The sequence below is a fragment of the Schistocerca serialis genome, chromosome 4 (genome assembly GCF_023864345.2).
Source record: "Schistocerca serialis cubense isolate TAMUIC-IGC-003099 chromosome 4, iqSchSeri2.2, whole genome shotgun sequence".
Lineage (NCBI taxonomy): Eukaryota > Metazoa > Arthropoda > Insecta > Orthoptera > Acrididae > Schistocerca > Schistocerca serialis.
Window position 1 is genome coordinate 946,010,812 of NC_064641.1, and position 8,528 is coordinate 946,019,339.

The 8,528-nt window shown below is 45.2% G+C and overlaps 1 pseudogene; it reads right to left on the bottom strand.

The window, feature by feature from the left end:
- Positions 1-434: 434 nt before the first annotated feature.
- Positions 435-552, bottom strand: LOC126476242 (5S ribosomal RNA; annotated as a pseudogene).
- Between the last annotated feature and the right edge of the window lie 7,976 nt (positions 553-8,528).

The following is an 8,528-nucleotide window of genomic DNA, read 5'->3' on the forward strand; positions in this document are numbered from 1 at the left end:
TTCCGGAGCCCCTTAATGCTGCCATTTTTACTATTCGAACAATATCTGTAGGAAGTGTTCGTTCGACACGAAAATTAGTCTACTTTGCTTATTTTCATTAGTTTATGTCGTACGGTATTATATTTTGGGGTAACTCTTCCCATACGGAAAAGATATTTTTGACTCAGAAATGGGCAGTAAGTTCTTGAAACTCTTGTCGAACCCTGTTCATCAGACTTTGTATTTTGACATTAGCACTCCGTCTTCAGGCCACGAGTGGCCTACCGGGACCATCCGACCGCCATGTCATCCTCAGTGGAGGATGCAGATAGGAGGGGCATTGGGTGAGCACACCGCTCTCCCAGTCGTTATGATGGTATTTTTCACCGATGCCGCTACTATTCGGTCGAATAGCTCCTGAATTGGCATCATGAGGCTGAGTGCACCCCGAAAAATGGCAACAGCGCATGGCGGCCTGGACGGTCAGCCATCCAAGTGCCGACCATGCCCGACAGCGCTTAACTTCGGTGATCTCACGGGAACCGGTGTAATCACTGCGGCAAGGCCGTTGCCCTATTTTGACATTGGCCTTTCAATATATATATTCCTTACTGTCGTTTCTTGTTAAGAATATCAGCCTATTCCCAAGAATTAGCAGCTTTCACTCAGTTAATACTCGGCAGAAATCCAATCTGCATTTGGATCACACTTCCCTAACTCTTGTGCAGAAAGGTGTGCAGTATACTGCTGCATCCATTTTGAATAAGCTACCACAAGAATTCAAAAATCTTAGCAGTAATCCACACGCTTTCAAATCGAAACTGGAGAGACGTTCCTTGAAAAATTAAGCTGATTGTTATGTCATATTGTTGATTGCGTTTACTTAAACCTATGGCATGACTTTTATTGGGTTCATAAACATTTTATTTTATCTGTTATTACTTTTATGTTGTGATTTCATGTGCTGACACGTTTCATTACCTTGGAAATTTGTTCCTCAATTTGGACGTACGGAACTAGACATGTAAATAAAATAAAAAATGGAAACAGGCGTCTGCTGTGTAGGACGCAGTTGTTTGCCTCTGTTTGACGATCATGCTTCAAATCGGAAATTACCTGGAAATTTTCTTCCTCCAGTAGCTACAGACGAATGATGTTCGAAGAGGTGCGAATTGTTCCGCGTACTCAGTGTACATATTGTGGACAAAAATATGGAAGCACCAGAAGGACGACAGATTACCATGTGTTATAGGGGGTACGAAAGCCGTCTCCATTCAAAATTGGTTCCAGTCGTCTCTTAATAGGTAAATACAGATCCTGTATGACCCTGGAAGATATCTTACACCGTTCTTCTTGCAAAACAGTTGCAAGTTCAGGTAACAATGCTGGAGGTGGATAGCGATCATCCACCCATCTCCGCAAAGTAGACCACAAAGGCTGGTTCAAATGGCTCTGAGCAGTATGGGACTTAAGTACTGAGATCTTGTCTGACCAAGTCGTCGCTGAAACTCCGGCATGGCTCACTCTTAAAGACGTAACCTCGGCCGGAATTTGCAAACAATGTCAGACAAAGCACATCCGACCAAATGACTTTCTTCCATTGCTCCTCAGCGCATGTTTTATGGCTTCGGCACAACGTTTTCCTGTACCCAGCATCTGCATCGCTGATGAGTGGTTTTGGAGCTCCTGCTCGCCCTGCAATTCGCTGTTTCTGGAGCCTCCGTGGTGACGTTTTGGTGCTGACACGGCTCACCAATCTAACATTCAGTTCTGCAATCACTTTTCCAGTTGTCGTCCCCTACTTTTTTGCCACAGTCCTCTACAATGACCGTCTGTTGCGGTCACTCAACACACACTTTCATCATCATTGTGACGTGACGGATGATTTTTTGCCCACTTCCCCTGTACTGGGTGCAGCTGTTCGACACAGTGCCTCTTGAAACACCAAACACTTCGGCTGTCTTGTTTACCCAAGCACCCACTGAGCCGTGGCACGACTCTCGGGCGCAAGACGCTATCGATTACTCCTCTGGTTGAGGTTGGCACTATGTGCGATCGCGAACGCCTCCTGTCGGAGCGGGTCCTAACGGGGAGTGAGTGCGAGTAACGAGAGTCTGGGGCGGACACCAGGGGAGAACGGACATTGCGGCTGCACTCTGAGGCGACAAGAGAAGAGTTGTTGTGCACGGCCGAGAAGGGAGCGTTGAGCAAGGCGGCAGTCAGCACCGCTTTCCGGGGGACAGAGAGTTGCGGCAGTCCAGCGAGCAGACACCAGCTCCGGGAGGGTGAATTCCTTGTCATTCATTTGTGTATGTTTCGCTGTTAATAACTGTAAGATAGCAAGGTCTTGGCTACTGTTTGATTTGATTTCTTGTTTATCGGTCTGGTGAAAACTTATGCCAAGTTTACTAATTTCCGCCTGTGGTTCGGAAGTTGGTTTCAAGGTAAATCCGTAGGTAAATCTTTACTGGACCTAACTGTTAACTGATCTTGCATTGAACTAATGCCATTATTAAATCGTTTCTTGTGTGCTGTAAATTGTATTACCATAGACAAGGAGACAGGGCACATTCTGTGGTCGAGGGGTAGGCACGGTTGCTGCTTTCCGCGTGGCGTCTTGTCGCTCGCTATCATTTCCCGCGTTAGTACGGGCGGCGTGAGATTTGTTTGCTCGCGGTTATAGAGAGGAAAATGCCTTACCAAAATGCTTGAACTGTGTAAAATCATGAAAAGCTCAGTTACAACTTTTCTCACAAACTACTTAGGAATTTACTACAAATAAATAAATTTGATCACAAGGTAAGTGCCAAGTCCAAGCGACCGAAGCCACTCAGAGCGGACGACCGCCCCAACGCTGGTCATCAACCGACATCGTCACGGCCCAGTGGCCACCGTGCCAAAACAGACTAACGTTTCGGTAAGCGACCGACAGCAACACAGGAGTAACAGTGACAAAGTCGGCGTACGCCTTACGAAACACGGCACACCCTGAAGCGGGAGCAGGCACAGCTGACTGTCTAGCTTTCATGATTTTATTTAATTTAAGCATTCTTGTAAAGCAGTCCTTTATCTACGTTTTATTGATTGGTAATTCTTTATTGGTGTTATTCATTGGTTGAAGGTTAACATATGTTTGTAACAAAGTTTATATCTTTGCTTAATTGAGATTTGTTAAGAGCCTTTATTGCTGCAAGATCATTAAAGCTTGGGTGCTTGTAATTGTGAATACTGTTGTCTATGTTGTGGGCTACCCTTCCACTTCCACAGCCAAACTGTCCTATCTACCAGTACACCCACCATACGAGCGCCAAAAATACGTCCACGTTCGAATTCACTGAGCTCCGACATCACACAGTCAGAGCTACAGAGAATACTGTTGTGACTACGAAAGCTACTTGCTAGATATTGATTATGTTCGAGCATCCATTTCTCTTTGTGTTTCCATATTCCCCTTGCAGATAATCTCAGAAGGACTGGGGAATCCAGTTTCTTACTTCTGCACAGTTCGCACAAACTCACACTTGCATGACACATCTTTAACCATAGCACAGAAGAGTCTCCGCTTTTCTGCAGGCTTCATTTTCAGTAAACTAATAGCAGAACTAAAAATTTTGCGTGAAAAAACAAAGACTTTCAAATATGAATTGATAAGCTTCGTTGTATCGCACTCCGACTGCTCTGTACAGTTACAAGTTATGTCTATGACGTGTTACCTGTCGCAAATGCTACTGTAAATGCTTTTGTGTTTTACTTTTTTAAATTTTACCGTGAGTTCTTTCTTTGGATGATATAGAGCCTCGTTCGATGTCTCACACGGTCGGACGGAAGCTGAAGAATTAAAATTAACAGATAACCTGCGAAGAAATCAGAGTGAATTACCGAGCATTTTGTGATAATATCGTTTGGAGGCACTGAACTCATAACAGAAATCAGGCCACTGTATGAAGTACTTTGATTAGACGCAGCGCAACGGGAAATAATGATGTGTATTTTGAAGTCACTCCTTGGCAGGCAAATCCTGCAGCTTAACTATGTGTGATTCCGATAGTCCCCCGTACGGTAGCTATTTTGTGTGATATCGAAAAGAGGCACCAAGAGGAATACAAATTAGTATGTTATTAAATCTACATCTACATTTATACTCCGCAAGCCACCCAACGGTGTGTGGCGGATGACACTTTACGTGCCACTGTCATTACCTCCCTTTCCTGTTCCACTCGCGTATGGTTCGCGGGAAGAACGACAGTCTGAAAGCCTCCGTACGCGCTCGAATCTCTGTAATTTTCCATTCGTGATCTCCTCGGGAGGTATAAGTAGGGGGCAGCAATATATTCGGTACCTCATCCAGAAGCGCACCCTCTCGAAACCTGGACAGCAAGCAACACCGCGAAGCAGAGCGCCTCTCTTGAAGAGTCTGCCCCCTGAGTTTGCTAAACATCTCCGTAACGCTATCACGCTTAACAAATAACTCTGTGACGAAACGCGCCGCTCTTCTTTGGATCTTCTCTATCTCCTCTGTGAACCCAACCCGGTACGGATCCCACACTGATGAGCAATACTCAAGTATAAGCCGAACGAGTGTTTTGTAAGCCGCCAATTATTTTGATGGACTACATTTTCTAAGGACTCTCCCAATGAATCTCAACCTGGCACCCTCCAGGTGTAAGTGAGAATGAAACGAGTGGCTACGCGACGGATGAGGGCCGTCAGGTGCGTATCGGCAGATGTTTGCAGTTTAGTGTCTGCTGTATGCTGTACATGGAGTTGGCGCAAACAGATAGAGCTGACTACCTCTTTCATGCGACGCCCACTGTTAACTGAAAACGTCAGTTTGTTTCGCGTTACAAAGAAATGGTTTTTAAAGCGAATTTGTAGTGGCTACCCGATAGAGCGTTCGTAAAATGGACAAGGGCGATATTCGTCTATCGGTATGTACTAAGAGGGGCAGCAAATCCTGACCGAGTGAGCAGTCATTGTGGGCCAGCGCGGCCAGAAATGTTTGGTGACGGACCACGCTAAAAATTTGCCAAGAAGAACGCGGCTAAAAGGCTACGACGTTTGAATTTGCAACAAGCTTGTCTGAAGGCAGCGACGGCCGGCTATTTATGCGCCCTTTTGTTTAGCGCTTTCGTGCTTTTAGATACACACGCAGATTAAAAGAGCCTCGGTGGCGACGCAGTTACTTTTGCAGAAAGTCACGTGCTGCAAGTGTGGACAAAGTGAAGCACCCACAATGGGTGAACTTGACGGTTTAAGAGAACATGTGATGTTACTGCAGACATTGCAAAATGGAGACAAATTCACAAAGGACCTGACACTTGTTGGTTTTCCGTTGCACCCCGCCGGGCCTGTGGTGATCCGGACGGCGACGTAAACTCGCTGTGGCAAGCTGACGACATCCTAGACAGCGGCAGCGCTGGCGCGGAGATCGCGTCAGAGACGGTTCCACGCCCGTTCTGTTTGTATCGGGGACGCGGCTAGTGGTTTCGCTGGCCACAGGAATACCTCACCATGACACGGGCACTTCATAGAGACGCATTCTGTGCCTTGACGAGTAACAACAGGTTAAAAATGGCACCAGGTTAATGTCAGATGGCACGTATATATAGGAAACCAAAGGAAAATTGCAAGTGGGAGTCAATGTTCAGGGAGAAGAAATAAAATGTTTGAGATTTTCCAATGGCATTATAATTCTGTTAGAGACAGCAAAGGACTTGGAAGAGCAGTTGAACGAAATGGATAGTATCTCAATATGTTGATATAAGATGAATATCGACAAACACAAAACAAGGATAAAGTGTATAGTAAGATTAAATCAAATGATGCTGAGGGAATTAATTAGGAAACGAGACACGTAAAGTAGTAGTTGAGTTTTGCTATTTGGAGAGCAGAATAACTGATTATGATGCACAGGATGACCGTGACGTGTCAGAGTGTCCTCAGTCAACGGCAGCCGCGACACGGAGCTACACGCGATGTCTCCCCGCACCGTGACACCGCTGTGCCGCCCCCCTCCCCCTCCCGCCCCCTTCCCCCCCTCCAAAACAAAAGACGAAAGCCAAGGGCGCCACCGTACTCGCCGACGATGGCGCAGAACCTCGACTCATCGTTGAACACAGTGCGGCGCCGTTTGTCGTCACTCTACGGTTCCCCGTCGTGGCAACACTCCAGATGCAGCCCTCTGTGTTGTGGTGGAGGCAGCCTACGCGTGTAACGGCTGGTGCGACACCCCCGGGATAACAAGGCCGTCCAACAGTGTTAGTGACGTCACACTAAGCGGCCCATAGCCGACGCAGCAGTCCACGGACACCTCCGTACAGACACGCCTGATGCTAACGATCTTCTGTCCGTCATTCAGAAAGGAGCGAACTATGATTCGAACAAAATACCAAATTATATATATTCTTGTAAAAAGCATAAAGGTTCATAACGAAATACCGATTACATATACGGGCAGGAATAGGTTCTAGAACTCCTCTGAAATGTGTTTATCTTCAGTACCAGAATGAACATCAAATTGTCAGGTTTTCTAAATAGAAAAGCACTTTGTTAGTAACAGACAGCAATAATGAGACTTGCAGTTGGTGATTTCTACGTGGAAAAGCTGTAGAGAGATTGAAAATGGTAAGTAAAGAGAGCCTCAGCCTTTTGCTCACATTCTTACATGTAATGCACTTGGTTGTTTCTCATTTCCTTACCTTTCATAACATTTTTAATATTGTTTCAAGAAGTGTATCTTTAATAACAGAGTGAACTTCAAATTGTCAGGCTTTTCTTAAAGGAAAGAGCAGTCCCTTAGTAGCACAGTGCAAGACAGAATCTTGTGTTCACTGATGTCTGTGTTAAAAGGAGAATATTTGATATCTATCTTTTGTTTCCATTCTTTATTACTGGGGATACACTTGTAAAAATTCTTGAAAAGAGCTGTCACCATGAACATATGAGTAAATTCACAATAGTCATGTGTTTTATGAGATAAAGCGAACTCTTGTTACCTTATTGTAAACGAAAGTTGTGAGGGTTTCGCTATGTATGACAGTGTTTAAGGTAATTTACTTTCAGTGTAATAGCTTGAAAATGTTAAGTCCTGCTGTCAGTTGGCGTTTGTCACCACCTGTATGCAAGTTTTAAAGCTAAATAGTGTTCTGACAATTATAAAATAGTGGCAAAGTTCCTCAATCGATTAAACTTATTCCTGCCCGTATATGTAATCGGTATTTCGTTATGAACCTTTATGCTGTTTGCAAGAATATATATAATTTGGTATTTGGTTCGAATCATAGTTCGCTCCTTTCTGAATGACGGACAGAAGATCGTTAGCATCAGGCGCGTCTGTACGGAGGTGTCCGTGGACTGCTGCGTCGGCTATGGGCCGCTTAGTGTGACGTCACTAACACTGTTGGACGGCCTTGTTATCCCGGGGGTGTCGGCTGGTGCCAGTCTCCGACCAGTGGTGCCGGGTGACGCAGAATGCTGCGGGCAGTCCCTCACTTAGCGCAGGATGGCGTGTGCAGATGTAAAGGGCTGACAATGTGCTTCCTGCACAGTACGGTGATTCTATCCTGTGGCGGCCAGACGGCGGTGGAACTTTGCCGACGAGTAAGTCTGCCTTCTCTCAGATTCCCGTGCAGGCCCACACTGGGCCGCTGTCAGTTCCGAATGCGCCACAAATGTGGATATTGCGCGATCCGACCAGCCGGTCAAATGGTGACCCTTTCAAATTCTGTGAGGTGCTGTTAGCACAGTCGTTCACGAGCAAACGATATCACTACGTCCTTCACAACGATCACTCCACATCTGACGCTGTTCACGCGACTCGTAACACGTAACCGGCCTGGTAGGAACACTAAACACCGACAACGCGCTCTGGAGGCCGTTCCACATGTCGTAGAGAATTGCAGTCTGAACATTTACATACCCACCGTGTGTATGTGTACGAAGCCTACTGGGCGCTTCATTTTTTTTCTTTTCAGGTAGCATGTACTGAAAAACAAGACTCCGAATATGAATGAAGAAAGGACGTTATAACATCCGTGTTTTTGTATACACCCTGGAAAAATTGTGTTCTCAAATAAACATTGCAAGAAAATCTTCTATTACTGCGTACTTTTGAGTAGTAGTTATGAATAAATAATACTTTAAAATGTGTGGAATTTTTCTGTTACCTTCCTTTAGTTTACATCTACTCCCATAGGAAAAAAGTACCTCTAGCTGTTACCCGTATACGGGCGAATTTTCTTATAGAGTTGAGAAGAATAACTCACACTCATCAGCATCGTATATGAGCGAGGATAATTGCCAGTCAGTCTAAAAGCCTTTATTCTTCCAAAGTTGGCTTTACTATAATGGCAGAAGAGGGAATGTTTTGGGAATGAGCAGTAATGCTGTTTAGAGCATCTTCCCCTGATTAATTAGCTGTCGAAAGAGAATTAAGGGAAGCAATCTGCGTAAGTTACGGTGTACATATCTGACGATGCCGTGTAGCCGTTGGCAATTTTAGACTAACATCATTGAGGCATCGTTTTTTCTGGAACAAATAACGATGGCTA